This window comes from Triturus cristatus, chromosome 6 (assembly GCF_964204655.1).
Source record: "Triturus cristatus chromosome 6, aTriCri1.1, whole genome shotgun sequence".
NCBI classification, from domain to species: Eukaryota; Metazoa; Chordata; class Amphibia; order Caudata; family Salamandridae; genus Triturus; species Triturus cristatus.
Window position 1 is genome coordinate 1,724,263,955 of NC_140589.1, and position 8,627 is coordinate 1,724,272,581.

Genomic DNA, 8,627 nt, shown 5'->3' on the forward strand with positions numbered 1-8,627 from the left:
GCTCCGTCCTTCACCACCCCCTTTTGTACCGCTTTGTTCGCCATAAGTTGGCAGGGTATGCTCAGACGTGAGTCCCTTGCTCACTTTGCCACTGGATTCAACCAGCCTGGCTGAAGACGGCTGAAATGCCAGAAACCGGTCCTAGGAAGCTTGTTTCCGGTCCAGGGAAGGCATGGCTTGGCAGTTCGGGCTGGACTGTTCCCATGAGGCACAGGGTCAGACTGATTTGCATATGGCTATGTCTGAACTGGGGTGGCAGAGTGGGCTAAAGAACGGTGATGGATTAAACCCAGATCTGTTGACTGGGTGTGAGTGTTTGATTGGTTCTGATGCTCCGTCCATCACCACCCCCTTTTGTACCGCTTTGTTCGCCATAAGTTGGCAGGGTATGGCCTGGATTGGGGCCAGCCAGAAAAAGTTCGCAGGAGACTGCGTAATTGTAAATTTTAGGTTTCCAGAGCTGGTGAGAGATCTGCTCGATTCCCGTTATGGTGACTTTGATAGGGGGACTAGTATAAAAACGTTGCCCTTGAATTTCTTCTATCGGGATAAATCGAAAGAGGCAGGCTCAGTGGTTCACAGGTGCTGGGCAAATACTTATGGTTGGGTGAATAGACCCGGATTAGTAACAAATAGATTTGCCCCGCTTTCTGACGCAACAACAATGGACGAACTGGACTGACTGAGCCTAGGAGGGAGTATGACGAATGCCATAACACCTGAGAGTCTAACGAAGACTGATACTGGAGGCCCGGCAGGAGATTTAGTTTCGGCCATTATTCATCACAAGGTTGCTATGCGAGAAAATGGGGGGAATTGTAGGGGATCAGCTGCAAGCAGCCCAGAATTAACACCATCAATAGGGAAGGTTATTTTAGACAGAAGTGTGGATGACCCAGCAACCATAGAGATTAGAGCGGTCTCTAGGAAGCTTGTTTCGGGTCCGGTCCAGGTCCGGTGATGGATTAAACCCAGATCTGTTGACTGGGTGTGAGTGTTTGATTGGTTCTGATGCTCCGTCCATCACCACCCCCTTTTGTACCGCTTTGTTCGCCATAAGTTGGCAGGGTATGCTCAGACGTGAGTCCCTTGCTCACTTTGCCACTGGATTCAAGCAAGCCTGGGTGAAGACGGCTGAAATGCCAGAAACCGGTCCTAGGAAGCTTGTTTCCGGTCCAAGGAAGGCATGGCTTGGCAGTTCGGGCTGGACTGTTCCCATGAGGCACAGGGTCAGACTGATTTGCATATGGCTATGTCTGAACTGGGGTGGAAGAGTGGGCTAAAGAACGGTGATGGATTAAACCCAGATCTGTTGACTGGGTGTGAGCCATGCCTTCCCTGGACCGGAAACAAGCTTCCTAGGACCGGTTTCTGGCATTTCAGCCGTCTTCAGCCAGGCTTGCTTGAATCCAGTGGCAAAGTGAGCAAGGGACTCACGTCTGAGCATACCCTGCCAACTTATGGCGAACAAAGCGGTACAAAAGGGGGTGGTGATGGATGGAGCATCAGAACCAATCAAACACTCACACCCAGTCAACAGATCTGGGTTTAATCTATCACCGTTCTTTAGCCCACTCTGCCACCCCAATTCAGACATAGCCATATGCAAATCAGTCTGACCCTGTGCCTCATGGGAACAGTCCAGCACAAACTGCCAAGCCATGCCTTCTCTGGACCGGAAACAAGCTTCCTAGGACCGGTTTCTGGCATTTCAGCCGTCTTCAGCCAGGCTTGCTTGAATCCAGTGGCAAAGTGAGCAAGGGACTCACGTCTGAGCATACCCTGCCAACTTATGTCGAACAAAGCGGTACAAAAGGGGGTGGTGATGGACGGAGCATCAGAACCAATCAAACACTCACACCCAGTCAACAGATCTGGGTTTAATCCATCACCGTTCTTTAGCCCACTCTGCCACCCCAGTTCAGACATAGCCATATGCAAATCAGTCTGACCCTGTGCCTCATGGGAACAGTCCAGCCCGAACTGCCAAGCCATGCCTTCCCTGGACCGGAAACAAGCTTCCTAGGACCGGTTTCTGGCATTTCAGCCGTCTTCAGCCAGGCTGGTTGAATCCAGTGGCAAAGTGAGCAAGGGACTCACGTCTGAGCATACCCTGCCAACTTATGGCGAACAAAGCGGTACAAAAGGGGGTGGTGATGGACGGAGCATCAGAACCAATCAAACACTCACACCCAGTCAACAGATCTGGGTTTAATCCATCACCGGACCTGGACCGGACCCGAAACAAGCTTCCTAGAGACCGCTCTAATCTCTATGGTTGCTGGGTCATCCACACTTCTGTCTAAAATAACCTTCCCTATTGATGGTGTTAATTCTGGGCTGCTTGCAGCTGATCCCCTACAATTCCCCCCATTTTCTCGCATAGCAACCTTGTGATGAATAATGGCCGAAACTAAATCTCCTGCCGGGCCTCCAGTATCAGTCTTCGTTAGACTCTCAGGTGTTATGGCATTCGTCATACTCCCTCCTAGGCTCAGTCAGTCCAGTTCGTCCATTGTTGTTGCGTCAGAAAGCGGGGCAAATCTATTTGTTACTAATCCGGGTCTATTCACCCAACCATAAGTATTTGCCCAGCACCTGTGAACCACTGAGCCTGCCTCTTTCGATTTATCCCGATAGAAGAAATTCAAGGGCAACATTTTTATACTAGTCCCCCTATCAAAGTCACCATAACGGGAATCAAGCAGATCTCTTACCAGCTCTGGAAACCTAAAATTTACAATTACGCAGTCTCCTGCGAACTTTTTCTGGCTGGCCCCAATCCAGGCCACCCTCCTCGCCATAAGTATGTGTCTGTGCTGGAATCTGCTCGCCTTTGTATTATTATGCATCCAATGTGTAGCCTTATTGATCAGGGTTCTTGTTGACTCTTCTCTATCCTGTGTAAGTGCTGGAACCCCTACCAGTACTATCGTATAAGGACAAGAAGCAGGGGGTAAATCCAGCGTCTGAAGGCCCGGGGTACTCTGTACCTGGTCAGCTGTATTTCTAGTAGGAGCATTAACAGGCTCTTTATTACCATCACTATATAACTTAAGAGTAGCAGGGGCGGGGGTTGTACTTAGACCCTTGCTGCACTGGATTCTAGTGATGTCCATTGGACCATCTTTAGCTGTCTTCTTTGTGTCATTGGGGTTAATACCCCTTAAATTTTCTTCCTCCATCCTCTTATTGGTACATTGCAATTCCGGACATGAGACGGGCCCTGTCCCCACCTCCCTCCCGTGTAGTGAGGGCGTAGATACTCCCCCCTATCCTGTTCTAGCAACCTGCTTATTTTCCCGTCCACTCTGTTTATTTGTTCCATTACTTGGCCCAAGTATTTAGTTAGAAGCAATTCCAATTTTACCTCTAACCCCTTAACTATTTCCTGAGGCCAGTCAGCCCCGTTCAATATTGAGCAATATTGGCAGTTTTGACATACTGTACTCTCGGCTCCTTCCCCTACTAATTTGGATGCTTTCGTGGCCCCTCTTCGCTTGGGTTTAGTTGCGGGTCTCGTTTTATGAACTCCACTATTTTGTAAGCTCCCAGAGACCCTTTTTGCTTCAGATAGACCAGCTGTGTGGGGAGTGGCTGCAGCTAATAAAGATTTTTTTGAACGTGTAACCACTTCCCTACCCAACCTCGGTGGGGAGTCTAACTCACTCTCTACTCCTAGAGGGACACACTCCTGGTCCAAACCACCCATCTCCCTGGTTATGGACGTACTAACCGCCAGCCTTTCCTCTCTACTTGGGGAAAGTTGATCGAGGTGTGGCACGAGGTTGACCAGCCCCAAAGTGTTAATTAACTCCATATCCCCATGTGCTGGGGTATTAACATGGACTTGTGCTTTGGTAATGCTGGGTGGTATAGTGTGAACTAGTTGACCCTGAACTAGTGGGGTATCGACTCGAGGCGTGGAACATTTAGCTATTTTGACCAGCGATGAACGTTTCTGGGCTATTAGGGAAAAGAATGACAGTCTCTGTTCGGTCAACTGAATTTCATGGGTTAACAAAGATTCTGCTCTTGTAATAAAAGCATCTAGGGTTCCCTGAATTCCTCCCCCCGGCCTAGTTGGAGTTTTTTTTGTTTTGACCATGTTAGGTGTATAAACTGAGAGTAGTACTATAATGTGCGCCCCTTTCCTTAACCCAACTGTATTGTAGAAGTTTTAATTCAAACAAACTGGGCTTGGATACAATGAGGGTATCACAACAGACGCCTCCTTGATTTTCCTGTTTGCTATTAATATATCGCACCAAATGAACTACAGTGAACTACGGTGAACCTGGGCTTGGATCTCAATCGATTACACTCAGCATACCCTATGGCTTAGCGCCCCTGTTGGCTAAACCGATACACTAACCAAGAGGGACGGCCCAGCCCGGCCTCCCTCGGCCCCTTACAGTCACAGGCGGTCCCACCTTTGTCCCGGGCGAGGTTCTGCCCACACCTGCCCACACCTTTATGCGCCTCCGATTAACAGCGTCGGTGTCCTCGATGACAACGGGGCTGCTGGGGGATAACGTCCTGAACTCGCCGTGCAGCGATCAGCAGAGCCCGACCAAAAGGGGGAGGGCACACAGAGGGGGACAGTAAAGTCAATAAAGTCACACACGGGAGCTAAGCCCGGCCAAACAAAGTTATTCAGAGAAATTCCACCTCGTTTTGGGGTCCATCCATGTGACTGACGCACGTCCACTCACGCACCCAACTGATCACCTAGGATCACCTAGGATTGCCCCCACGTAGGCCTCAGGGGATGTCTACAACGTTCCGAAAGTGGCCAATCCCCAAAGCACAGATCAACAAAGGCGTGCGAGGAGGAAGATGTCACCAGGGTGTCACCAGGGAAGCAGCCCAACGTGCAGGGCCCCCACGTGACAGTACACCCACTGGGGGCCGCAGTCACCGTATCTCGTCAGAGCGAGGGGGAAGAGCCCAACTCACGTAATATTTTCCTTCTACATCGTTTGTTATCTACCATCTGTGCTTTGTCTTGGACTTATCATAGTACCAAAGTCTGGCTTTGGCAAGCTGGTGTGATTGTTACATTTAATAAAATTTACATTGCTAGCACATGCCATAAAATGTAAATAAGAAGAAAAAAGAAGGCATGCTGCCAACAACAGGAATTTTAGTATGTATCGCAGGAGGATATGGTTCTTATTGGTTCAAACAAAAGGTATTAATGGCTTTGAATTACTGTAAGCTGAAGACAAGGTTTAAGCACCCAAAAATGACAAAAACGTAAAAAGGATAGAAACTTGGAAGAAAAAAGCACTGCCAAGTTAGAGTGTTGACTCATCTGCCCAGGAACTTGAGTATGCTTATTTGTACGCAGCTTTACACGTGGTCAGGAAAAATGCCATCACTCACAGTGCAAGAGAGCCAATGGCTGCAGTGGGCTGTTCAATTCGTCCATGCTGAATACTGTGTTGGGTGGAAACAAAATGTGAAGGACAGTTGAACAGAACAATAAAAGAAGTGAGCCGACCCTCTATGTAAGTATGCATATATATGTGTTATTCTTTTTTTACTACACCAGGCTGACAAGGCAGCAGGGCGGCTCCTCCGCTAAGGCGGAGGAGCGTCGCCCCACAAGAAAAATAACATGACAATAACGCCATGTTATTATTAAATATATTTTTTCCTAGCAGCTTTCTAGGTGCGTGGCGGGGCTGGGCTGCCCACAGAGCAGGGGAGGAGTGGTAGGCACTCTCTAAGTGTGCATGATGGTTTGGCCGGCCGTCTTGGGCTGGCCGAACAGTCATGCACACTTTGCATGTTCTCCACCTGCTGTAATGCACAACCTGGGTGGAGAACATGCATAGGTCCCCAGTCCCCATCAGTGCGCCAAACCACAGTGATAGTGATATCAAGTGCAAAAGTATATGTACAACTAGTAGAACATAGTGAAAATGCTTTGGAAACAAGTCTGATAGGGAATGCTATAAGAGTAGCAAGCTAGTATAAATATGCACCGTGTTGGTGACTGTTAGACCTGGCTTCTTTAGGGTGGTCTTCACCCAGACTTTTTGCCTTTTACCTCCTGTTTTTGCTGATTCTTTTTGTTGGCCTTAGGACTCTGAGCACTTTACCACTGCTAATCAGTGCTAAAGTCCGTGTGCTTCTCCCCTAAACATGATGACATTGGTGCATACCTGATTGGCATATTTGATATACTGGTAAGTCCCTTGTAAAGTGGTATACCATGTACCCAGGGCCTGTACCTCAAATGCTACTAGTGGGCTGCAGCACTAATTGTGCCATCCACAGAAGTAGCCTTTCAAACCTATCTCAGGCCTGTCACTGCAGTGCCTTTGTGTGCAGTTTACTGCCACTTCAACAAGGCGTGAAGCCTTAAACTCCCCTTTTATTACATAAAAGTCACCCCTAAGGTAGGCCCTAAGTAACCCTAAGGGCAGTATGCCATGTAAGTAAAAGGTAGGATATGTGTGTTTAATCTTTACATGTCCTAGTAGTTGCAAACACCCAAATTCATTTTTCACTACTGTGATGATTCTCCCTCTCATAGGTTAACATTGGGAATTCCCTTATACACTTTTAGGTGGTAATACCTGATCAGAAAGGATTCGTTTTTTCATGTTTCATATCTTTGGAATGGTAATGATAAATCCTCCTTACTGGTGAAGTTGGATTGAACATTACTGTTTTAGAAATACCACTTTTAGAAAGTGGACATTTCTCTTCACTTACTGCTCTGTGTGCCTGACAGCCTGCTCCAATACACGTCTAGGGTGGGTGACAGCAACACTTTGTGCATTCGCTATCAACATCCATAAAACAGGAAGGATGTGTGCCAATCTAAATACATCTGCAGTCTGATGGCCTTGCCTGGGCAGGATGGAAGGGAGGGGCTAACACCTCACTTGAAAAGCTGTGTCCTATTCCCACACAAAGGACTGATTACCCCCCATAGATAGCCTCTCAGACAGGACTGGATTGAAAGGGATACTTGTGCACTTCAGAGAGCTGCTTTGAAGTCAACCCCACAATAAAGGCACTTTTGGGCATAAGTACTGGGTCTCTGAGCCCCTTAAACCAGACACTACTTGACTTGTAACTAAGCTCTGCCAGAATAACTGCTGTTCTGCTTAAAGGGCTCAACTGGACTGCTGATCTGGAAGGCCTGCGTTTCTGTTTGTTACCCTGCTGCCTGCTGCTCTCTGACTATGCTGAAGGAGAGCTGGACTCTGCCTTCTTCTAAGTGATCTCCAAGAGCTTGTTGGCTTGCCTCCTGTCGCTTGAGACTCAAGTATATCAAAGTCTTTACCCCTGCTTATGTGCCTTGCTCCCTGGAAGTGGTCCAGATACTTGCAACACGGATTCCAATGCATCTCCTGTCTGCGTGTAGCAGAACTGACACATCAACCCGGTTGCTGGAGTAAAATAGGAGCCTCATCTTGAAATCAGCGGTTTACCGCCAGAGATCGATGCTTCGGACAGCGTATCACCGCCGCTTGATGGGATTGATGCCTCCCCTCGGCTGCGTGGCAGAGACTGGCACATCGCTCGACTCCTCTTGACTCTGGCACCCGTCTTCGGAACTGACACATTGCCTTCACTGCATGGAGAAGATTGATGCATCCTTCGCCTGTGGGATTTAACATCAACGCATCTTGTTGTTTGCGACCAGAAAAGGTGCTTTGTTCACCAGGGCCAGCTGGGCCCTGTAGCCGGCCGGCGCTCCATCGTGGTTGGCCCAAACTTTGACTTTGCACTGGTCCAGCACAACCTAAAGTAACCTTTTTAGTGCTACTCACTTCTAAACGCTTTACTGCATTTATTCCTTTAACATTCAATACCTCAACTTCTATACTTTGGATCTTTGCCATTTTTGTGTTGTGTTTTGTTTATAATATAATAATCCATTTTTATAAGCCTGTGTGGAGTCTTTTGTGGTGTATTCATTGTGTTGCTGTGTGTGTTACACAGATACTTTACACATTGTCTCTTTAGAGAAGCCTGACTGCTCTGTGCCAAGCTACAGGAGGGAGAGCACAGGTTATTGTTTAGTGTGTATCTAGCGCACCCTGACTAGAGTGGTGGTTCCTGCCGGCCTGGGCGTATACGTCAGTCAACCAGGAATCCCATTTTTAACAGTAAAGGACTCGAAGATGTACAATGTCAATGGGCTTTGCTGTAGGGTTAGGTGGATTGTTAAGGGCATTAACAAGTATAACATCAGAATAAATTAGGAAGCCATCAGTGGCCATGCTCTTGAAATAGTGTTTCAGCTCCATATTTAATGCCCCATAGGAGCGATTGGTTCTGATTGCGGATGGGATGGAGTTCCATAACTCTGGTGCACTCCCTGATAAAGCCTGTTTGAGTATAACTTTTTTTTAGGTATATGGTATGTTAAAGAGGTGAAGTCTTCCAATGAATCAGAGAAGAAGGCAAGGTTTCTTCTTGAGGTTTATTAGGTACATCATATACAACAGCTCATCCACCCAGCTGCCTCAGTATGATCTCTGTCCAGCGAGAGTCATGGTCAAGTTCTGGAACACCCAGATATCACCATGACTACAGGCAAGCAGGGAAAAGAAAAGTGCATAACATTACAACATGGTATCAACAAGGAGTTGAGTAGA